Consider the following 25,864-nt stretch of genomic DNA (forward strand, 5'->3'; position numbering starts at 1 on the left):
TAGTTATAACTTGGCACAGTGGATAGGCCTTGAAAAACTGAACACAGATCAATCGAGAAAACAGGAAGAAGGTGTGTGGAACTTTGAAAAAAATTAGTAAAATATACAAAATGAGTAGTCCATGTGCAAGATAAGCAACATCAAGGTGACTGATACTCAGGAGCGCCGTGGTCCCGTGGTTAGCGTGAGTAACTGCGGAGCGAGAGGTCCTTGGTTCAAGTCTTCCCTCCTCTGAAAATTTTACATTCTTTATTTTCGCGAAGTTATAATCTGTCCGTTCGTTCATTGACGTCTCTGTTCACTGTAATAAGTTTATTGTCTGTGTTTTACGACCGCACCGCAAAACCGTGCGATTAGTAGACGAAAGGACGTGCCTCTCCAATGGGAACCGAAAACATTTGATCGCAAGGTCATAGGTCTACCGATTCCTCCACAGGAAAACACGTCTGATATATTCTATACGACACTGGTGACGGCATGTGCGTGACATGACTGGAATATGTTGTCGACCCACCTAACTTGTACACTTAGCGAATGGGTAAAAAGATTCTTCTACCTTGCCCGATTTAGGTTTTCTTGTGGATGTGACAATCACTCCCAAAAAAGTGATGAAAACATAAGAGTTTGTCACATAAACTGAAAATAAAAAAATTAACTTTTCACTCGAGGGAAGATTTGAACCTGGGACCTCTCATTCCATAGCTGCTCTCGCTAACCACGGGACCACGGCGCTCCTAGACTCGCGTTCTCCTTGATGTTGCATATCTTCGCATGGACTACTCAGTTTGAATATTTTACAAAATTTTTTCGTAGTTCCACACAACTTCTTCCTGTTTCCTCGATTGATCTGTGTTCAGTTTTTCAAGGCCTATCCACTGCGCGAACTTATAACTAAATCTCAGGGGGGTGCGATGGGGAGGTTCCCTTGTCAGGTGTTTCTCCTGAAAGCCAACGGCCTTGCCGCAGTGGTAACACCGGTTCCCGTCAGATCACCGAAGTTAAGCGGTCTCGAGATGCGCTAGCACTTGGATGGGTGACCATCCGGCCTGCCGGGCGCTGTTGGCAAGCGGGGTGCAATCAGCCCTTGTGAGGCAAACTGAGGAGCTACTTGATGGAGAAGAAACACATTGATGATCTGCTGAAACGTTTGAGTTCAGCTACTTATGCAATAAGGGTCATTGCAAATTTTGGTGATAAACACCTTAGTAAATTAGCTTACTACGCCTATTTTCACTCATTGCTTTCATATGGCATCATATTTTGGGGTAATTCATCACTGAGGAATAAAGTATTTATTGCACAAAAGCGTGTAATCAGAATAATAGCTGGAGTCCACCCAAGATCATCCCGCAGACATTTATTTAAGGATCTAGGGATATTCACAGTAGCTTCTCAGTATATATACTCTCTTATGAAATTTGTTATTAACAACCAAACCCAATTCAAAAGTAATAGCAGTGTGCATAACTACAATACTAGGACAAAGGACGATCTTCACTATTCAAGATTAAATCTAACTTTGGCACAGAAAGGGGTGAATTATACTGGCACTAAAGTCTTTGGTCACTTACCAAATAGTATCAAAAGTCTGACAGATAACCAACAAGTATTTAAGAAGAAATTAAAAGAATTTCTGAATGACAACTCCTTCTACTCCATAGAGGAATTTTTAGATATAAATTAAGAAAGAAAGAAAAAATAAATAAATAAAATAAAAAATAAAGAAAAACAAAAAAACACAAAAAATAAAGTTGTTATATTAACTTAAGTATGTTGTTAAATTAACCTAATTATGTCATGTATTGGAAAATTCGACTCGTTCCACATCATTACGAAATATCGTATTCATGATCCATGGAACTAGTATTAATCTAATCTAATCTAATCTAAGTAGCGGCTCTGGTCTCAGAAGCTGACATACGGCAGGGAGAGCGGTGTGCTGACCACGCGCCCTCCATATCCGCATCCAGTGACGCCTATGGGCTGAGGATCACACGGCGGCCGGTTGTTACCGTTCGGCATTCATGGCCTGCTCTGGACGAGTTTTAATTTTAGATTCACCTGAAAGCGTGTCCGACGTCATTATGGCTGTACGATGAGAACTGACTTTGGACGCGTAGTGAAAGTTGCAGCTAGAGGCGTGGGACATTGCATTTAAAAAATCGTTAGGGAATTCAATATTCCAACATCAACAGCGCAAAGAATTTGCCGATAATACGTAATTTCAGCCATTACCTCTCACCACGGATAACGCAATGGCCGAAGGCCTTTAAATAACGAGAGCAGCGGCGTTTGCGTAGAGTGTCAGTGCTAACAAACAAAAAACATTGCACAAAAAAGAGGCAGAAATGAAGGTGGGACGTACGACGAACGTATCCTTTAGGACAGTGCAACGATATTTGCCCTTGATGGGGTGTGGCAGCAGTCGACCTACTCGAGTACCTTTACAACAGCACGACATCGCCTGCAGAGCCCCTCCTGGCCTCGTTAGGATATGGGTTAGACACTGGGCGACTGCAAAATCTTGGTGTGGTCGGAAGAGTCCCGATTTCAGTTGGTAAGATCCTATGGTAGGGCTCGATTCCAGAAAGTCACTGATACTCCATCGACGGCAGTGGGACTGCAGCCAGACGTGGGGTACTTAAATAATGACAATTGAAACCAACAGCTGTGTTGCAAACTAACGCCGTTTATGGAACTCATGCTGAAAGTTTCGTCGCCAAAAAGCATCATCTTCAGGCCCCAAGACTGAGCTGCCATTGACGCACTAACCACAACGCCGAAGACCAAGGACCCAAAGCAACAATGCAATATTTTTATGGGTGAGTAGGCGCCATGTCACCGGTCCACAACTGTTCGCGATTGTTTTGAAGAACATCCGGGAAATTGACGTAATCGAGAAGTCAGTTCGTGCACAAAATCATGCACCGGCAAGTACGGACGGCAGCATGGCTCAAAATATCTGCATGGAAATTCGTGACTAGCTGAGTCCACGCCACGTCATGCTGCTGCACTACGCTTCACGAAAGGAGGAGCGACACGATATCAAGAGGTGCCCCATGACTTTTGTCTCCTCAGTGTACATACCAATGTTCACGAAAAGCTGTCTCACTCTTTACCACCACAACAGCAACAAAAACAACAACAACCACCATATTGCCACCACTACAACCAGCGTTGTCGCTATCACTGACCTCATTTCTAGGGCACAAACCAATAAATCCACAAGTTGCCCGCAACTGCTTTTGTCTCGCCGATTAAAACATATCTGTCTTCTCCACGAACTCCTAAGGGCTTCGTATCATTTCAGTACCTATCACTCGAACATAGGCTCGCTAATCTACACAATTTATATTACTCAGAAATTGTGTATATTTCTTTGAATGATATAATCACTAAACCATAATATATTATAAAGTTTTTTTCTTCCGCCTGGTAGGCATTATACATGTCATCACTTGTCCGTTCCTTATCTCACATATGGCAGCTGTGAAAATTCATGTCTAGATTAATGGTGTCCTTCCTGGTCCTCTGCCGAGTTGTTGTTTTCATTTTAAGCACAGTATTTTGACGAACGACTCAGCCGTCTTCTCCAAGTGCTGCGAGTTTTACTGTTGTGTGTACTCGCCGCCTCAACTCAACCAGACTATGAACTGATGTTGGTTTCGCGCCGCTCTCTATAGCCGTGTTCGATTACCGACGCTCACAAGGCCCTTTGATGCTCTTTTGTTTCTCACGGAAACAACGATTCGGCAGAACACCCGAAGCACACCATTAATCAGTCAAACCGAGAAGTCATGTGAGATCAGAAACTTCCTGGCAGATTAAAACTGTGTGCCGGACCAAGACTCGAACTCGGGACCTTTGCCTTTCGCGGGCAAGTGCTCTACCAACTGAGCTACCCAAGCACGGATCACGCTCCGTCCTCACAGCCTTACTTCTGCCAGTACCTCGTCTCCTACCTTCCAAACTTTACAGGAGCTGTCCTGCGAACCTGGTAAAGTTTGGAAGGTAGGAAACAAGGTACTGGCAGAAGTAAGGGTGTGAGGACGGGGTATGATTCGTGCTTGGGTAGATCAGTTGGTAGAGCACTTGCTCGTAAACGGCAAGGGTCCCGAGTTCGAGTCTCAGTCCGGCACACAGTTTTAATCTGCCAGGAAGTTTCATATCAGCGCACACTCCGCTGCAGAGTGAAAATCTCATTCATGTGAGATCATTTCGTGTCATGATACTTCACTCTCAGAGGTGACAACACATCAGACTTCCTAGCTTTCAAGTATCATGATCCGCAGAGTTGGGACGTTGTCATCTACCAGCAATCATCCCAAGCTTCACACGGGCTTCTGATCTGGGTCTGATAGTGTCTGTGTGTGTGTGTGTGTGTGTGTGTGTGTGTGTGTGTGTGTGTGTGTGGAAGAGGGAGGGGGAGAGAGAGAGAGAGAGAGAGAGACAGAGAGAGAGAGAGAGAGAGAGAGAGAGGAAGAGGAAGAGGAAGAGCACCTAGCTTACGCAGAACAATACTAACGTATTCGTCGTGAAAAGTTCACGAGTAAAGTGGAACGGATTTCGCCAAAAGCACGTGGTGTGTGTAATATTGCATTAGCATGTAAAAACCACCACCGAATGAAATATTCCACTTTTGTATCGCCGTCAAGTAGCGGTGTTTGAGTTCAAACTGGAGAGTGTCACTGACATGAATTTCGCTGATAATACTACTTGGCCGAGATGATCAGCCGTCATGCATCGCATTGGCAGGGACCACTACGTCTACGACGTCCTGTTACGCACTGCAAATTTAGCAACACAAAGTGCGGATGCAGAACCGAGATTTTTGTCCGTTCTGCACATTACACCGCTATGGAGGGGCTGTGATCAGTTCGCGCGCTCTTACGTGGTGAAGGGCGTAAGTTTAGTGTCGTTGCTCTTTATTTTTCTGTTAACTCGAAATTGTTCGTTCTGTTTGACATTAATAGAGCGAAACTGTGCTCTGGCTGCATGTGGAAACTGTAATTAGAAAAGTAAAGGTATTACCCATCTTACGTTTTCCTAATACCCACAAACATATCTCTGTGGTCTTCTATCTGTAGAAGAAATGATAGTATTACATTAAAACAGTTGCTATAAGTAGCTTACATTTTAAAGTGGACCGTAACCTACTGGATCTCCAAGGTGAATTAATGAAATATGCGCCAAAGGGCTGCAGTGCCTGCATTTTACCTCATCAAATCTATCTCTGCAGCTGCTGCTTCATCTTCAGGCCAACAGGTATCACAAAAAGATCATAAAAGGAAAACTCATGAAATTCTTTAACGTGTGCCTAACGCGCTAGCTTCATTGTCACAAAAAAAGCATGTAACGCAGCAATTTACTACTGTTTGTTACCTTGTAATAACGGCGTAGCTTCCCTTGGAGACGGTAGGAGAGCAGATTTTGGTTCTCACGCTGGCACAGAGATCTACTTGGCTGACGGTGCGTGCAGTTAATTACGCATGCTCTATGTGAGTCTGAAGGAGTACTCTTAAGTATAAATCGGTGTTTTTTCTACTATTCTACCAAAATTTCAAATGAATAACTTCAACATTTTCGGAGATATAAAATGTTACCTAAAATTATAATAACCGTGCTAGCATTGTGAAACTGAGTTAGGGTTGTAATTTGTTCATCTGCAGTATCAACTGAAACTATAACCAAGACGACAGGTTCATATAATCCAATTTTCTGGAATTTCCTTTAGTTTTATTACATTAGATTTTTGACGTAAGTACTTTAGAAAACTATTATTTCTTTGTGCGTTGGTTGTGTGAGTGTTTTGGAGAGACAGAGTGTCAGTGGAGGACATACGTAAAGCGACAATGTGATGTGTTACTAAAACTATGTAAATGTATGCGTGAGAATGTTGTTGTGCAATAAAGAAGTTTGTGGCGTATATCCGATTGCGCTTGATTTTGTAAAAGGTAGCGAGAAGGGACGTTGAGTGTTAAATTTACAAATAATTTATTTTATGGATAGGAATTTATATTGTTTCCATTGAATTTTATTTAATTTCGAAATTACAAGATTTCTAGTCTAAATTACTTGTGGTAATCTGATTGGGTAACATTAGAAGTATCGTGAGTATAGAAGTGCTCGAGATGAACTGATTGGCTGCTTAACATGCTAGCCAATATTAATTCAGCATTTCCTGCATGTTTGAGTAGGGCTTTGTGCCTTAGGCTTTGTGAATCGATTGAGTCGCTCGGGAGCTGTCTTCTGGTAGACACCTGTGTTAAACCGCGATGATCAAATTTCTACAAAAATGAAGAAATTCGCGAGTTTGGTAGATTATCGTGTCGTTCATGAAAAGCAACTACAGTACTGAGTATTTTGTGAAAGCTTGAGGTTTGTAACTGGTTCAGTTTAGGTGATACTTGGGTATCCACATTTCATGTCGTACATAAACCCCGTGTGGCGTGTTTCGTGCAGATTACGAGATATCACGGGGAGCACTTCTTTACAAAAAGGCGACTGAATGTGTTAACTCGCAAGCAGTCGTGGGTCACTGACTGTTTAGGTCGTTCAAAATATCGGGTAGGAATAAATATCATCTGGCTGCTTTCAGGTGTGAACTTGTAACGGGGACTGTCAGTAATATCGTATAGTTGATGTCAGGATCTTAAAAACTGACTTTTTAGCCATTTTCCGTGTTTTAAAGACAATAAACCAACTTAAAGGAAATTTTACATATTTTTTTCAAACGGGTCATTCAAGAATCCCGAACGGTGAATAGTGGAACTACATTTCAGCTGCTGCCCATTGACTGGAGTTTGTGGCCTTTTCATGGTAGGTCTTTAGTCGAATTTCCGTCAACGCTGCTTTTGTCGGCTAAATTAGTATCTACCAGAGTGAATGGGGAGATAACCTGAAACCTATCCTGGTAGGTGGACTGATTGTTTAAAGGATAGTGAGAAACCATCCTGCCCTACCGCAAGCGGATCAAAGCAGGGACACAGAAAAGGGCCGTATTAAGAATGAAATACAGAAACTGGAGAAAAAATCACCGTTTACTAGCAGAAAACAAAACGCTGAGAGCAAAACTCGCATTATTGACTCCTGTAGACAGAAGCACTGCCTAAAGCTTCAGTTTCGGTACAGTGCTAAACTGGTGCCAAAAGTACATCACATGTTACAAAAATTCGCTACGGACTAACAATTTAAACGTCTAATTAGATTCAACCAGAGTGCCCATTTCACAGCAGAAATTATAAGCCAAGCCTTGCTCTAGAGCTCTTTCTTCAGGAAACTTATTTATCTGAGAAACGTAATGGATATATGTTACCATTACCGGGATTTTCTAAGTTAAAAATGTCGGTGTCTAATTCCTTTTGCTGTCATCCTGACTGTTCTACCAAATGAACAAGCAATCATCAACGTTAAGCTAAGGAGAAAAGTTACGTGTATTGAGTTTTGATAAAATGAATGTGGGAAATTGCGTATGCTACGATTATGAAACCGAAATCATTTACGGACCACATAACCTGGAACGTGTTGTTACAACACTTGGTTAATGTGGAACCTGGAGACAGTCTGTACACTAAAACTCTAATACTTCAATGAATCTGGATTTGCAGGTCATAATCATGAAAGATATACAGAAAGTGGTATTTGCAGTGATTGGTATTATATATAATTTGCTGGGTAAAAACGGGAAAGTGAGGAAAGAACCTCACATCGACTTTATAAGCACCAGCTCCATCAATCAGAGTAATGAAACGTACTTTCTGGTGCAACACATATAGTGAAACTTTCGAGAAAGCACTTTTTGGATGATGGAGTCTCATTAAGTGACGTAAAAGTGACCATAAAAGACGCAATAGAGTAGTTATTGATGCAAGATAGTGGTGAGCTCAAATTGTGCCCTAGACTTACTGTTAGCCATTCGATAATTTCCGGAAGACATCGAAGGCTGGTTCACCATGCCCGTCAGCTCATTTTGAACACTGTATCAGAGGCAACTACACTTGTAGTATCTGAAGGAAAAGGCACTGCTGAATTCTTCAACTTGGTTAACAAAACATTCGAAATTATGAATTCCAGGTTAACTGTCCACAAACGCCATATTCCACGTACTTTATGACTGTGTACGGAGACACAAAAGGAAGTTCTTCGCAGATTTCACTCCGTCTGTGAAAAAAAAATGGTAGTGAGAAATAAATAAAACTTCACTTCCTTTCAAAAAGAGATTACTCACCTTGATACAACCCTGTTAAGAAGTTTTCTGTTTTACGACATGGCTGGAATTTGAAGCACGTCTTTCTCTCAAGTTCCAACGAAGACCACACCTAAAATTGCTTTTCCCAGGTAAGAGCGTTTGGTTGAGCTGATGACCGTCCCTTACCAATAAATTAAAAAGCCGTTAGCGTGAGTATCTTACTTATGAACAAAAGCATTGCTGACGTTCCATTACGCATTTCTTCATCATACGCAGTGGAAACTGATGTAGACTTCCTGGGTTCTAAGTTGTTTATTGGACTCGTGACTCGCAATGAGCAAACGTTGTCAATGACAGAAGATGAACAATAAACGAAAGGCGTTATCTTTTATGATTTAACTGTGACACCTCTTTAACGGGGCGTTATCCAGAATGACAACTCCACATCGCTTCATATTATACTTGCAGGTGCACCTCCACAGACATATAGCTTAGACATTCTGGTAGCAAGATAATAGGAGTGTCAAAAGACCCTACAACTCTTGGTGGATTGATACACTCTCTCGTGATGACTTAATCGTCTCCTCATATGAGTAGTTTGAGACTGTTAAGCTGTTGGAGGTGCTATTTTCAAATTTTCACGGCAGCAGTCTGTGTTACGACGACAATGCGATATAGAAACTTGAGAACGATTTTAATCGTGAAGCTTCGAACTATTTCTCGAGAGGTTGCCACAGTGTATGACAAGACCAGAACTTTCATCCCGATAAGGCACTTCAACACATCAGCAATGGCACTGTGCACTACAAAGTAGCAGCGAATAACAGCACTCTATCTCCCCCCCCCCCCCCATTTTTCTTCTTCCCCCCTTTTTTTCTGTTTCCTCTTCCTCCTTCGGCTCACCCCTTTTTTCTTTCCTCCCCCCCACTTTTCTTACCCCCCTCATCGGTCCGGATCTGCCCTCCCCCCCACCCCCCCAATCTGCCATCGTGTCTCCTCTATGGTGCAGTTTTAAGTGAGTGTTGTGCGTCCCCTTCCAGTGTTGCGAACAGACACAATACTGTCGCTAGGTGTGTTTTTTTAACTCTTGCGAACAGAAACCAGACTGTCGCCGTGTTGTTTAATTGTGTCTGTCTATTTACTTTGTATTTTACTCAGCATCACCAACAATTTAGTTTTTTATTTCCACTTTGCAACTTTTCGCCATGTCCGAGTTTTAACCTGTTTTTATTGTTTTATTACCTCCACATTATGTTTTTAACTTCTATAGCCTGCAGAGAGGCATGTTACGCTGTTCCTAGCCCGCCCTCTATCTGAAAGAGGGAGGGGGGGGGGGGGGGGAGAATGGAAATTCAATAAAGAAAAAAAAGAAGCTAAATAGCACGTAGATGGAGATCTTCGGCATTCGACTCTAGATGGGGTTAAGGTATTTCATTTCTCGTTGAAACTGCTGATAAAAGGCGATTAACTCTCTAGTTCTTGTGTCATTATAACGTGCTCCTTACTTTCCCTTATGCTGTACTGTTATCCTTTCTGGCTGTGATATTCACTCACCACTCGTCACATTGTAAGATAGTCTTTTCATAAATGTTCAGTTTTGACTTTGATTATAGATTTAACTTTCTCTTAGTGGTCGTTACCTGTAGTTGCCACTCAGATTTATTTCTCCTCATCGGAATGGCTAAACAGGAAAATGACTAAGGTTGTGTCTGATAATGTTGAAGCACGATTAACGTAAATTTCTGTTGCAAGAAATATTACGTTAACCTCATCAAAAACTACACTCTACTATGTTCGACGATTACAGTCCGAACTTTGAACTGCATCTTTATATTTAATTACAGTAAACAAACGAATTTCTTTCCATTCTATCAACGACGTTAAACCTCAGCGAACCGGTTACTGGCACCATCCACCAATACTATGGTATACATAATATGCCAACGTTGTACAAGCGCCCGCTAACAAGGACATTCGCAAGCTGACTGTCTACTGAGTGGCTCGCAGCTTAATCGCTGCAGCAACCACCTGTGATCGCACACCACGGAGATTTACTCATTGTTCTCCGGCAGCTAGTGCAGACTGCCCATAGCGCGAAAGAATAAGTAAGTAAATATGTAGCAATAACTGAAAATAATGTGGCATGTGTGGATGCAGTCCACTCAAGTCATAAAATGTAGTAGTAATTTGTCGAATAACTGGAATTTTACAGTTTATTTTACTTAGTATTTGCCTGAAAATACGTTTAATACTATTACAAATTGTGACGCACAAAATGTTATTGCTAAACTAAAATCGTGTAATTGTTGCATTTCCAACACTGCTGAGTAAGTAACACTACTACTGAATAATATAATACCAATTTTGTTGAATACAACTTACATAAAATGCTTGAAAACGCACTGAATGACACCAGGTGGCGTGTTATCTGATGTAAAAATTGAGTAATAGAATATATACGTCAAGAGCAGACGTGATCTATAGTTCTACTCTACTAGATGACAGCCTCATGGCCGTACTGAGTGGTAAAACTCAGACCCTGCGTATATATTCCGTTACTGAACCAATCATTCATTGTACCACTCTTCAATTTTTGTAAATCAGTGTTTGTTCAAGCTGAATAGTGTCATAGCCTAACGTAGAAAAACAGATAGTGCTCCTGTAACTTGTCGATAATGACGTCACGCGGAAACATTTCCATGCGTGCTTTGTGTCTTTGCGTGTGTGTGTGTGTGTGTGTGTGTGTGTGTGTGTGTGTGTGTGTGTGTGTGTGTGTGAGTGTCTGTGTCTCTGTGTGTGTGTGTGTGTGTGTGTGTGTGTGTGTGTGTGTGTGTATGTCAATGTGTGCACGCGCTCACTCGCCTAGGATATATTGGTCTCGGTAATATAAGTTTCAACAGGTGCATCTAAATGCATAAAAATCACATTTGAATGCCTGTGCGACAGGAATGCTATTAGGAACATTCGATTTGTGATTCATTAACACAGAGTTCATCGAAGCTTCTTCCTAGTATCGATTGTATGATACAGTCGGCAGTGGTAGATCACAGTATGTAGCATATCAGAAACATCCGCGGGGTATTTTAAGCATTTTATGACAAACTTCCCTTCTTTATTTTATCGATAACAAAAATAGTTAAAAAGTAATGGAAACTGTTGAACAAGCATAGTATGTTTGGACGGTCTACTGCGGGTTAGATAAAAGTCCTGTGATAGTAATAGAATGTTTTACAGAACAGCTGTGTGTACTGATTGTTAAATGTTACATGAGAATTTTAATTTACAAACTGAACACTATACAGCTGAAAGTGAAGAACATTAAAGACGTATTTCAAATCCTTAGCATAATTTGACAAGTCTTTTGAATTAAGAACATAATATTCTATCATCTAAATCTGTTATGTGACTGCTTGTTTAAGAGACTGATTGAATAAATAAGTGGTTTATAATTTCGTTTTATGCGGACGTAAAATTACAGCTTTATTCAAAAATTATTATAGCTACAAAGTGGGCATGGAGCTCACGTGTTAACGCTGTAGTCTTACAAAAGGAATGTTTACCAGCAGATAAATGAGTTTCACAGTTAATTACTAGATATAATATTCACGTTATTAACGCTCTTCAATTAAATGGTTTTTGAAATTCATTATTAGTATTTTAATATGTTGTAATTCGCTTCATCAGTACAGAGTAAACATTACTCTGCCGATATTAGAGAAAATTAAAGCATCATTCGGCATTATTCAGAACAGTCTGGAACAATGACAGTAATTATGCCAGATATAGCGTTCTTTCAAGTACTGGTCCGTCCCATAATTCTCCCTTGATTAAAGTGAATGTATTTAATTAGTGAATTGTCACATACAGTGACTTACGAAGTAATACCTTCAAAGAAATTAATGACGAAAGTCGTTCCGCAGGGTAATTGTTTTATAAACTGCATGAAATCAAGATGACTGATGACGGTCTGCGGTTCTTGCTAATTTAGGGTGGAAGTGTGCATCGATTCACGTTACTTTAATTCCTTATTTAGTCAAAAGCCCACTATAACAACATTCGGTACTCAGTGAAATTGTGTGGTAGTGAATACCTTTTCCCTATCAATTTTTCTCTTACATACATAAGTCTACTACAGTTGCGCTGATCTCAGTCAACTAAAGATTAGTTTGGATAACAGCATTTTCTATATTTCGCATTTTACTGGTCTACAGTTTTTTGATTACGCTGATAATTGTTAGTGTTCATATATATATTCCCAGTGAATTAACCAGTTGCAGATTCAGATGTCTGAAATACATCCATCGTTCGAAAGTTGCTTAATTTTCAGCATCCTTGAATTAAGATTATTAGTTTCGTTTGTTATCTTTATTATACAGTTTGCTTGGTAATCTTACTCAATGTAAAGAATCACGTTTTCCAGAGCGGTAGTTTCTCAATTCTAAATTTCCTTCTTTATTTTGTAATTAATTTTGTGACCAAATAAAAGGTCTACAACAACAGGCAAAACTTAAATATGTACCTTTAACTGGCATGCTTAGTTTGTAACAGTTAATAAATGCCTGAAAAAGAATTTTCCATTCACACCAAAAATTTAGAGCTCAGTGTTTAATAAAGGATGTCTGCATGTACCACAAATAGCCATAGTGTTTAAGATTAGGTGTTTGAGATGTGGTCTTACACATGTATACTGAAGATTAGTGTTTTTGATAAGGTAAGAAATTTAGAAGTCCTTCGCAAAATCAGCAAGAAGAGGAGTATGCGGAAAACTGACAAGAACATATCAGGCTTATCAAGATATCAATGAATGATTTCTACTGTCCCAGCGGGAGCCTTGAAGGGAAAAATATAGACGATGTTGTTGTTGTTGTCTTCAATCAGAAGACTGCTCTGATGCAGCTCTCCATATTACCCTACCCTGTGACAGCCTCTTTATCTCCGAATAACTGCTGCAACTTATATTCCTCTGAATCTGCTTAGTGTATTCATCTCTTTGACTCCACCTACGATTTCCCTGCCCCCCTCTCCGCACTTCTCACCAGTACTAAATCAGTGAGCCCTTCATGTCTCAGAATATGTTCTACCGATCGATCCCTTCTTCTAGTCAGGTTGCGTCACAAACTTCTTTTCTCCCCAGTTCTATTCAGTGCCAACTCATTAGTTACGTGATCTACCCACCTAATCATATGGATCCTCTGTAGCACCACATTTCAAAAGCTTCTATTCTCTTATTTTCTGAACTGTTTATCGTTCATATTTCACTTCCATACATGGCGACATTCCATACAAACACTTAAATCGACATTCGATGTTAACAAATTTCACTTCATTATAAATGCTTTTCTTCGCGTCACCAGTCTACATTTTATATTCTCTCCAATTCTGCTATCATCGCTTATCTTGTTGCCCACATAGCGAGACTCATCTACTACTTTAGGTGTCTCGTCTCTTTATGTAATATCATCAGAATTATGTCATTTAACTCGGCTACATTCGAGATGAACGTGGGGTTCCCGAAGAGGGGCTGCAGCCTTTCCAGTGAATGCAGGGGCAACAAAAATGGTTCAAATGGCTCTGAGCACTATGGGACTCAACTGCTGAGGTCATAAGTCCCCTAGAACTTAGAACTACTTAAACCTAACTAACCTAAGGACAACACACACACCCATGCCCGAGGCAGGATTCGAACCTGCGACCGTAGCGATCGCGCGGTTCCAGACTGTAGCGCCAGAACCGCTCGGCCACCAGCGGCCGGCTAGGGGCCACAGTCTGGATGACTGATTATTATGGCCTTGTGTCCTCAACGAAAACGGGCATGCTGTGCTATTGCTGCGAACAGCTGAAAGCAAGAGGAGGCTAGAAGCAATTTTGTTTTTAGAGGACATGCAGTTCTACCCCCCCCCCCCCCCCCCCCCGCCCCCCATGAACCATGGACCTTGCCGTTGGTGGGGAGGCTTGCGTGCCTCAACAATACAGATAGCCGTATCGTAGGTGCAACCATGACGGAGGGGTATCTGTTGAGAGGCCAGACAAATGTGTGGTTCCTGAAGAGGGCAGCAGCCTTTTCAGTAGTTGCAGGGGCAACAGTCCGGATGATTGACTGATCTGGCCTTGTAACACTAACCAAAACGGCCTTGCTGTGCTGGTACTGCGAACGGCTGAAAGCAAGGGGAACTACAGCCGTAATTTTTCCCGTGGGCATGCAGCTTTACTGTATGGTTAAATGATGATGGCGTCCTCTTGGGTACACTATTCCGGAGGTAAAATAGTCCCCCATTCGGATCTCCGGGCGGGGGCTACTCAGGAGGACGTCGTTATCAGGAGAAAGAAAACTGGCATTCTACGGATCGGAGCGTGAAATGTCAGATCTCTTAATCGGGCAGGTAGGTTAGAAAATTTAAAAAGGGAATGGATAGGTTAAAGTTAGATATAGTGGGATTTTGTGAAGTTCGGTGGCAGGAGGAACAAGACTTTTGGTCAGGTGAATACAGGGTTATAAATACAAAATCAAATAGGGGTAATGCAGGAGTAGGTTTAATAATGAATAAAAAAAAGGAGTGCGGGTAAGCTACTACAAACAGCATAGTGAACGCATTATTGTGGCCAAGATAGACACGAAGCCCATGCCTACTACAGTAGTACAAGTTTATATGACAACTAGCTCTGCAGGTGACGAAGAAATTCAAGAAATGTATGATGAGATAAAAGAAATTATTCAGGTAGTGAAGGTGACGAAAATTTAAAAGTCATGGGTGACCGGAATTCGACAGTAGGAAAAGGGAGAGAAGGAAACATAGTAGGTGAATATGTATTGGGGGTAAGAAATGAAAGAGGAAGCCGTCTGTTAGAATTCTGCATAGAGCATAACTTGATCATAGCTAACACTTGGTTCAAGAATCATAAAAGAAGGTTGTATACATGGAAGAATACTGGAGATACTAAAAGGTATCAGATAGATTACATAATGGTAAGACAGCGATTTAGGAACCAGATTTTAAATTGTAGGACATTTCCAGGGTCAGATGTGGACTCTGACCACAATCTATTGGTTATGAACTGTAGATTAAAACTGAAGAAATTGAAATAAGGTGGGAAATTAAGGAGATGGGACCTGGATAAACTGAAAGAACCAGAGGTTGTACAGAGTTTCAGGGAGAGCATAAAGGAACAATTGACCGGAATGGGGGAAAGAAATACAGTAGAAGACGAATGGGTAGCTCTGAGGGATGAAGTAGTGAAGGCAGCAGAGGATCAAGTAGGTAAAAAGACGAGGGCTAGTAGAAATTCTTGGGTAACAGAATAAATATTGTATTTTATTGATGAAAGGAGAAAATATAAAAATGCAGTAAATGAAGCAGGCAAAAAGGAATACAAACGTCTCAAAAAAGAGATCGACAGGAAGTGCAAAATGGCTAAGCAGGCATGACTAGAGGACAAATGTAGGGATGTGGAGGCTTATCTCACTAGGGGTAAGATAGATACAGCCTACAGGAAAATTAAAGAGACCTTTGGAGAAAAGAGAGCCTTTTGTATGAATATCAAGAGCTCGGATGAAAACCCAGTTCTAAGCAAAGAGGGGAAAGCAGAAAGGTGGAAGGAGTATATAGAGGGTCTATACAAGGACGATGTACTTGCGGACAATATTATGGAAATGGAAGAGGATGAAGATGAAGATGAAATGGGAGATACGATACTGCGTGAAGAGTTTGACAGAGCACTGAAAGACCTGAGTCGAGACAAGGCCCCGGGAGTAGACAACATTCCATTGGAACTACTGACGGCCTTGGAAGAGCCAGTCCGGAATAAACTCTTCCATCTGGTGAGCAAGATGTACGAGACAGGCGAAATACCCTCAGACTTCAAGAAGAATATAATAATTCCAATCCCAAAGAAAGCAGGTGTTGACAGATGTGAAAATTACCGAACTATCGGTTTAATAAGTCACACCTGCAAAATACTAACACTAATTATTTACAGGCGAAATGAAAAACTGACAGAAGCCGACCTCGGGGAAGATCAGTTTGGATTCCGTAGAAATGTTGGAACACGTGAGGCAATGCTGACCTTAAGACTTATCTTGGAAGAAAGGTTAAGGAAAGGCCATCCTACGTTTCTAGCATTTGTAGACTTAGAGAAAACTTTTGACAATGTTGACTGGAATACTCTCTTTCAAATTCTAAAGGTGGCAGGGCTAAAATACAGGGAGCGAAAGGCTATTTACAATTTGTACAGAAAGCAGATGGCAGTTACAAGAGTCGGGGGGCCTGAAAGGGAAGCAGTGGTTGGGAAGGGAGTGAGGCAGGGTTGTAGCCTCTCCCCGGTGTTATTCAATCTGTATATTGAGCAAGCAGTAAAGGAAACAAAAGAAAAATTTGGAGTAGGTATTAAAATCCAGGGAGAAGAAATAAAAACTTTGAGGTTCGCCGAAGACGTTGTAATTCTGTCAGAGACAGCAAAGGACTTGGAAGAGCAGTTGAACGGAATGGATGGTGTCTTGAAAGGAGGATATAAGATGAACATCAACAAAAGCAAAACAAGGATAATGGGATGTAGTCGAAATAAGTCGGGTGATGCTGAGGGAATTAGATTAGGAAATGAGACACTTGAAGTAGTAAAGGAGTTTTGCTATTTGTGGAGCAAAATAACTAATGATGGTCGAAGTAGAGAGGATATATAATGTAGACTGGCAATGGCAGGGAAAGCGTTTCGAAGAAGAGAAATTTGTTAACATCGAGTATAGATTTAAGTGTCAGGAAGTCTTTTATGAAAGTATTTGTATGGAGTGTAGCCGTGTATGGAAGTGAAACATGGACGGTAAATAGTTTGGACAAGAAGAGAATAGAAGCTTTCGAAATGTGGTGCTACAGAAGAATGCTGAAGATTAGATGGGTAGATCACATAACTAATGAGGAGGTATTGAATAGGATTGGGGAGGAGTTTGTGGCACAACTTGACTAGAAGAAGGGATCGGCTGGTAGGACATGTCCTGAGGCATCAAGGGATCACAAATTTAGCATTGGAGGGCAGCGTGGAGGGTAAAAATAGTACAGGGAGCCCAAGAGGTGAATACACTAAGCAGATTCAGAAGGATGTAGGTTGCAGTAGGTACTGGGAGATGGAGAAGCTTGCACAGGATAGAGTAGCATTGAGAGCTGCAATAAACCAGTCTCAGGACTGAAGACCACAACAACAACAACATGCAGTTCTACTGTATGGTTAAATGATGATGGCTTAATTTTGCGTAAATTATCCTGGAGGTAGAATAGTCCCTGATTCGGATCTCCGAGAGGGCACTGTTCTGGAGGATGTTGCCAACAGGAGAAACAAACGTATTCTATGGATCGAAGCGTGGAACGTTAGTTCACTTAAAGGGCAGGTTGGTTAGTAATCCATTTCAAGGAAATCGTTCAAATATGCTGGACGCCGACAATGAAAAGTTGTTTTTAAATACGTCATTTCTCGATATTGTCGTTTTAAGAAAGATTTTACCGATGTGTGAAGTCATAATTTCACAAACACTAATCATTAACCTTTTGTGGTATGTATTCTGCAAAAAATTTGTGTATATACTCTTGAACCCCGCAACAATATTATGTGCATATCTGCAAGCTGTTGTGTGTTGCTAACAAGAGAAAAAATCTTTATTATATCTCAGATCTGAAGATGGCTAGATTGTTAGCTATAACTGGCAACCAATCCGAAGAAGAGATCATGTGTGAACTTGACTTCATGTGTTAAGAGTCCCCAACCTAAATAAAAAATAACGTCTCGAAATGTCCAGTCATCTCTTCATTTTTCTATGCATATTACTTGCCTCGTTCATCCTTCTCTAAAACCTCACCCGAAATGCTTATGTTCTCATCTTTTCCGATTTTGTTAACAGCCCACGAATTACTTGTATACAGTTTTAGCAATGGGTGAATTCAGTATGGCAATATGATCGTCGAAATCCGACCATACCGTGTAAATAAGGATCTCTGTCCTACAGTCCCTTAGAATGGCTATCAGGAGGATGGCGAGAAGTGTTCAGTGACGTCTGTCACAGGCTTTGATGCTATTTAAATGGTACTGGCTACTCCATCCTTCTGCAGAGACGAGCTGCGTCAGTACCCAAGCGGAATCAGCACACGACCTCATCATGGAAAGTAAAAATGGCCGGCCCGTCCAGTCACCCATAAAGCGCATACGTGAATGCAGTTGAAGAGAAAACGGAATATTAAATATGCCTTCGCAAAACATGTGTCATCTAAGAATGAAAGGGAATAGACGGAGAGTTTAACATTTGCTGATGAGCTAGCAATTCTGGCTGAGCAAAAAGCAGCGTGACAACAGGCAGAAATAACTTAACAAACAAAACTAAATGTTCTGTAGAACGTACGAAGTATTGTGTTTTTAATTTATAATTAGCATGTTCTACCAGGAAACGACGGAAGGATCGATTAACTAAGAAATACTTGAAGAAATGAAACGAGAAGAGGGGCTACAAATCTCATTAAAAATGGAGAAAACTATACACAAAACATCGAAATATCAGAGGAATAGACTAATTTGAGTATTCAGGACTGAACATCCCACCTAACGGCGGAAAAATGAAGTTATCAGAGCAAGATTTCAAGAGATGGATTTCACACCTCCTGCTAACAAAAGGTGTTTACACTGAAGTCACACACTAAACCTGCAGAAATTCGGAACCGTAATATAGCCTGGATGTACATATGTGTCCTAAACAGTGTTTTAAAATAGATAAAAGAAAATGAGGACATAGTAAAAAGGGCAAGGAAGATTAGGAATACGAACAACAGTATGAAGATATGAATTAATACAAAGCACGAAGGTGTACAACGTGTATAAAAAGTTTTACATGATTAGAAAAATCCGATGTTCAGCGGGAAAGCAATAACATCCAAAGAATGAGTCCTAGCAAACTGACAAGTAAAATTCTACATTTTAAAAATTAAAAGAAAAAATAGAACTGGTATAGGACACTGCACAAGAATCTAGAACAAATTGGCATAAATCAGCTCGAAATTGATGATAGATTGATAGATGAAAATATGGTGACAACAATAAGAAAAGCCTTCAAAGAAAGCGGGGGGGGGGGGGGGGAGGGGGGGGACTGACAGCAGACGAGAGAAAAGAAAAACCTGAACAGAACGAGTAACGGAAAATGAGTAAAGCTAATATAGCTGTTTAAGCATTGTGCTTAGATGCGCTGTAACAAAAGAGGGACATTACAGAATAATAAGTAATCCGTGGTAGAACACTCTTCGGCAACGGATAGGAAATGGCATACACTGGAACACTGCTCCCCTCCAGATTAGCACAACGTGATGAAATATAGTTGCGTTAAATTTATTGCTTGTAAACTAATCACAAATTGAGAGCATAGCAGTCAAAGAATTGATCAGAATGGAAGAATCGCACCATCGTTCGGAAGCCTTCGTTCTGCGAAAGGCCGGATGCTGGCAAGAAAGGGGAAGGAAAAAAAAAGTAACGAACGAGCTTTGTGAACTTCCTCATTTAAAGTTCTGCATTCTTTTCAGCTGTCTTTCTCCTGGCGGCTTTCTTCGTCCGCGGTCTGGTGCATCTTGCAGAAATTTTTAATTGCGTGGCAGAAATTTCGCAATTAAGTCGACGGCAGCCCCCCCCCCCCCCCCCCCACACACACACACAGTTGATGGAATGGGATGGGGGAGGGGAGGGAGGGAGGGAGGGAGGGACACAGAAGACCTCTGCCGCCTGGCTCGTTAGACGGTGTGTGGGCTGCGTGCGTGGCATCCAGGACAGAGCAGAGCAGGGTGCGTGCGTGACGCACGGCGGCAACGCGTTCTGCTTTGTGTCCCGCGCCGCCCACTTCCAGGTCAGCTGCGAGACGCTGCGTTCTCCATTGTCGATGCCAGAACAACTGACTCCTGACTGACTATATCACTTCCTTAAGTAGTAGACACCGGTTGTTTGCGCCCATCAGTCGGGTGACTGGTTTAATTCAGCTCTCCGTGCCTGTCTCTGCAAGACCACTGCAGCCTACCCACATTTCGTCCTGCTTAGTGTACTTTAGAGTTGCTCTGCTTTTTACTCCTCACAACCTCCTCCAATACCAAACATAATGGAAAGGGTAACACAATGAACACCTTGACCTAATGCCAACAAACTGATACTACACCATTTCCATGCATGTGTCACACACTGTGATGAAAAATACATTGACAACATTTTTTTTTTTTTTTTTTTTTTTTGATTCCTCAGCCTTCTGACTCACTTGATGCGATCCGCCTCGAATTCCTCTCCTATGCCAACATTTTCATCTCAGATTAACACTTGCAACCTACATCCTTAATTATTTGTTTGATGTTTCCCAATCTCTGTCTTCCTCTATAGGTTTTTACATCTACAGCTTCGTCGAGTACCGTGGAAGTTATTTCTTGATTTCTTCAACAAATATCCTATTACCCTGACCCTTCTTCTTGTCAGCGTTTTCCAAATGTTTCAATTCACTTCTGTTCCGGTATCCCTTCAGTCCCTGTTTCACTATCACTGCTGTTTTATATATCCGTTCATCGTGTATTATCTTGATAATTAGGTAGCAGAATTCCTGAATTTCATCTCCTTCGTGATCATCAGCTCTAATGTTAAGATTCTCTCCGTTGTCATTTCTGCTACTTACCAATACTTTCATTTTCCTTCGATTTACTCTCAATACATATTCCGTACTCATTAGACTGTTATTCCATTCAACAGATCGTGCAATTCTTATTCGTTTTCACTGAGGGCACAAATGACATAAGCAAATCTTATTATTGATAGCCTTTCGCCTTTAATTTTAATCCTATTCTTGGACCTTTCGTTTATTTACGTCATTGGTCTAAACGTACATTGTCCGAAAATTCTTGCTCAAATTAAAGCCTATGTTTGGTACGAGCGGCCAGGTGTGCATTTTTTGCCTGTACTAGTCTGCTTTTTATAACCTGACTACTCTTTTCATCTTGGGTTATACTACGTAGAATAACTAGGTGCTAAAGGAGCACAATTCCTTTACTTCATCTACTTCGTGATCACCAATTCTGAAGTTTCTCTCTGTGCTTATTTCTGCTGCTTCTCATTAGCTCCTCCTTTCTTCCATTTACTCTCACTCCACATTCTGTACTCATTAGACAGATCATTCAGTCCAAAGACCCTGTAATGCTTCTTGAATTTCACTCAGGACAGCAATGCCACAAGCAAATCTTACCGTTGACATCATTTTACTTTGAATTTTAATCGCACTGTTGAACGTTTCTTTTATTTCCGTCATTGATTCTCCGATGTATAGACTGAACAGTAGCGGCGAAAGACCACATCCCTGTCTTACAACCTTTTTAATCCAAGAACTTCGTTCTTGGTCTTCCAGTCTATTTGTTCCCTTTTGATTCTTTTCCCTTAGCTTACCCCTATTTTCTCAGAATTCGAACACCTTGCACCTACTTACACTGTCGAAAGTGTTTTCCATGACAACAAATCTTATTAATGTGTCTTGATCTCTCGTCAGTCTAGATTCCATTTTCAACCGCAACGTCAGAACTGCCTTTGTAGTGCCTTTATCTTTCCTACCTGCTCGTCATCTACACGTATTAGTGCACATTAATATGGAGGGTGTGCACCGTTCGGCTTTATGGTTGCTTGAACTCTGCTGAGGACACTTCCAGTGGGGTGTCAGAATGTTTCTGGAGGAGTGATAGCTCGGTATGCCTCAATAACTGTAACCAGAGGATGTAGAGGTGTTCGACGCCGGCGTATGGAGCCAAGTGTACATTGTAAGACCCGCCAAAGGAGTTATATAGGCTTCCTGTCGGGACTCTTGTCAAGCCAACCCTTTTCTGGAATATTATCGTCCACACATCTTTGCTCCAAACATAGTGTCATATGACAGGACGGATTGTCGCGCTAATACAGCCATCGTCTCCGATCTGTTTCTCTAGTGTATGAAGTATACACTGCTACAAACTGTTTTCACATCTCTCTCTTCCTTTTTTTCTTTTTTTTTTTTAAATACATCTCCTATCTTCTGCGTACTTCACTGTTGATGCTAGACGTGTGAGCTGTGGCGCCATTAAGTTAGGAGACTGTTCTGTCTGGCGCCACTAACTCAGGGGTAGGATCTACTATCCCTCTTGCCAATATCTATGAGGCAGAGTTGGTATCTGTGGGTTGTGTCCTCAGAAGGTCTTTGCCTGTCGATATATACACGGGTTAGCGGGCCAGAGAGAGGAGGCACCAAGTTTGGGGATTGGCGGTAGCGTCGCGACAAGAAGCGGTCACGAGTTCCGAGCGGCCGAAGCCACGAGCTACGCAAGGAGGACCTGCGCAGAGGAAGGATACCGGAGTACTTCACCGGGATCAGCGTCGACTACAAGCAGCAGGCCGACATCCCGTCGGTTGGTTGGCAACATTCGAGTCTGACGACCGCTCGTGGCCTGGCTGCCCCCTTCTATCTGGCTGTCATCGGCACCACTCAGTAACCTACGCGATGCACCGTGGATCCAAGGACTGCTTGCTGATAAAGGGGAGCAACATTCTGTGATCCTCGTGGTGATTGGTGTCATTGTCCACCCGACCTCCTGATTATTTTCTGGTTTGTACCCGAGCCTCAGAGTTTTACTCGGTCGGCTCTTTGATCGTAAATATAGGCCGTAGTATTGTACTAAGACAAAGGTTCTCGTTTAAAAATTTGTCACGTTACTGTATTGCCTTTCTTTATTATTTCCTGGTTTGTACCCGACCCTCAGAGATTTACTCGGTCGACTCTTAGGTTCAAATGGTTCAAATGGCTCTGAGCATTACGGGACTTAACATCTGAGGTCATCAGTCCCCTAGAACTTGTAACTACTTAAACCTAATCAACCTAAGGACATCATACGCATCCATGCCCGAGGCAGGAATCGAACATGCGACCGTAGGGTCCGTTAAGCAAACAGGTGTCTTGTGGTTAGATTTAAATGTTAACCGGTTCAATTCCTTGATTGTAATTGCATTTGAGATAATCTGAACTACCTGTTGTACTAAGCTGTGCGTTCCTATCTTTGAAAGATCGGGTCATTATTGGTGTATTTTTAACTGGGTCTTGGGTCCCACCGTGTGAGTTCTCTTATAATACTTGTTCATACATAATGTTTTAAAATGTTCCTTCAGAACGGTCTTCATAACTAAGAAGCAATTTAATTTTTGACATATTAACAGCCAGCTGTCACCACAGCTTTAGTCAGAAAAAGATAGTCAAAAGGGACGGGTTGGGATCCAGTTGCATTTGGTTCCTGACTGAAATGAAAAGGTTGCTCGCTTTGAAGCAAGCCTTATCATTGTCATAATTGTTTCCTAATATGTTTAGCTTTTAAGCGTAGGTGCGCATCTTAACCCCGAACCTTTCGACATACAGCGTCCAAATTGAGAAAAAATTACGTGATCTGTTTGAGTAATTGAAGCACTCTTGTCATCAATATTACTTACATGCTTTCATGTGTTGCAGAAGGGCACTGAACGAGAGAAACTGTGTGCAGCGCGGTAGTAAACACCGCTGGTTCACCCGATAACCGACGGACTGCAGGTCGGTGCCCTTGTAATTATTGTCATGTTGTTATTGTTTTGATTTATCTTGCAAAAGCTTCATTTCAAAAATGTGTTAATTTGTAGATAAAACAAATTTATTATTATATATTGTCAAATAAACGCCGGTCGAAGTGGCCGAGCGGTTCTAGGCGCTACAGTCTGGATCCGCGGGACCGCTACGGTCGCAGGTTCGAATCCCGCCCCGGGCATGGGTGTGTGTGGTGTCCTTAGGTTAGTTAGGTTCAAGTGGTTCTAAGTTCTAGGGGACTGATGACCTCAGAAGTTAAGTCCCATAGTGCTGAGAGCCATTTGAACCATTTTTTGTTGTTAACGAACATGTTTTGTGAAAGAAAGTTGTATTGGTGGGTCCTCCCTTGCACGTTTTCGTTAATACCAGTAAATACCGCGTCTCAACGTGCTTTTACGTAACGTTCTCCAGACTGTGTCAAATCCAAACCCCGCTCGTAAGAGTCGTACGGGTAGCTTATCTGCACGTTCTGGACTTTGAAGAAGGTCGAATCATTGGCCTAAGGGATGTGGTAATAACATAACGAGAGAAAAGAGACCCAGATGACCGCAAAACGAGCGGTAACTAGAGGGAATCTAAACAACACTGGGGGAGAGGATTAGGCATGGATCCTTCCAGAGGTGCTACGCAGAGAGAAGATCGTAGTATCGTAGTACTGTCTATGACGAACAGATGGATTACAATGACCAGAGGTTACAGGCTGTGTCACCGCGAACAGTCTGGAACATGTTGCTAGTAGCTTAGCTGAAATCACGAAACGCCATGTTTCGTTTATTGCTTGAGACCATACCACAGGCATGGAGCCAGCGTCAGCTGAGGTATCGAGTGGCGTTCTGACGTTTTCAGGGATGAATCTCGCTTCTGCCTGTGGCGTTCAAATCCACACCAACGTGTCTGAAGACGACCAGGTGACAGATCACAGGAAGCAGCTCCCCAGACGCATACTTCACCAGCTCCTGAAATCATGATCTGGCGATCAATTGGATACCGCAACAGAACTGATTTGATAATTGTTCAAGAAACTTAGAATGCTCCCCAAAATGTGGCTATAACGGTATACCTTGTTCTGCTACATTTTATGGCCAGGGAACGAAGTGACAAATTCCAGGAGACAAGGCATCAGACTGGGGTTCACCAAGGAGGCGCTTTCAGGAATGTGTCGATCCTTAGCTGGCCGGCGCGTCCCGTTAGGCTATTGTCACCGACAGGGCAAGTCTGGGATGAGATGGGAAACCTTACCTATGCATACCAACTTCCACCCAGCACTCTTCATGAACTGATGCGACACGTGTATCACGTGTGACAAGAAATTTCTAAAGATGACGTTCAAATGATGTTTGCTTCTATTCTCCTAGTCGGTATTCATCCTCCGGGATGTCACATTTCATATTGACGTTGAGGATGGACATCATTTCCGAACCAAAAGAAAGTTTAACAACTTAGTACCTGTTATACGCTGAACACCTCCACAAATTTAGATAAGTTCGGTGCTTCATGGTACACCATTTTCCCTTCCAGTCAGCTTAAACATTCCTTGATGCCTCAACACATGTCCCACCAACCTATCGTTTCTTCCAGTGAAGCTGTACCTTGAAACACTTTCCTTCCCAATACGATTCATCTCTCATAAATAGTCCTGTCAACCTATCTAATCTTCGACATTCTTTTGTAACATCACAGTTCAAAAGCTTCAAATCTCTTTTTGTCTATGCTGTTCATTGACAAAGTTTCATTCCCATGACACTGCTACATTCTATAGCTACTTCCAGAAAAGATCAACGAAGACGTAAACTGTATTTCCAGTGAAAATATTTCCTTTTGCCAAGAAAACTTTTCTTCTTAACTGATCTCTTACTTTCAGCATCTCTTTTCTGAGACATATCCTAGCGTGGCATACTTAATGCGACTATACTCCATGAACTTTGCTTTACTTTTTTATTGCTGATATTTATTTTATGGGCATTAATAAATGGTCCAAGGGAAAATTCGGTGCCTATCGTTTTGTTTTCCAAAGCTGGAGGCATAATCACATAATTAAAGACTTTAACGACTCAGGAAGCTGTTACAGTCTC

This window comes from Schistocerca serialis, chromosome 6 (genome assembly GCF_023864345.2).
Source record: "Schistocerca serialis cubense isolate TAMUIC-IGC-003099 chromosome 6, iqSchSeri2.2, whole genome shotgun sequence".
In the NCBI taxonomy this organism is placed as follows: domain Eukaryota; kingdom Metazoa; phylum Arthropoda; class Insecta; order Orthoptera; family Acrididae; genus Schistocerca; species Schistocerca serialis.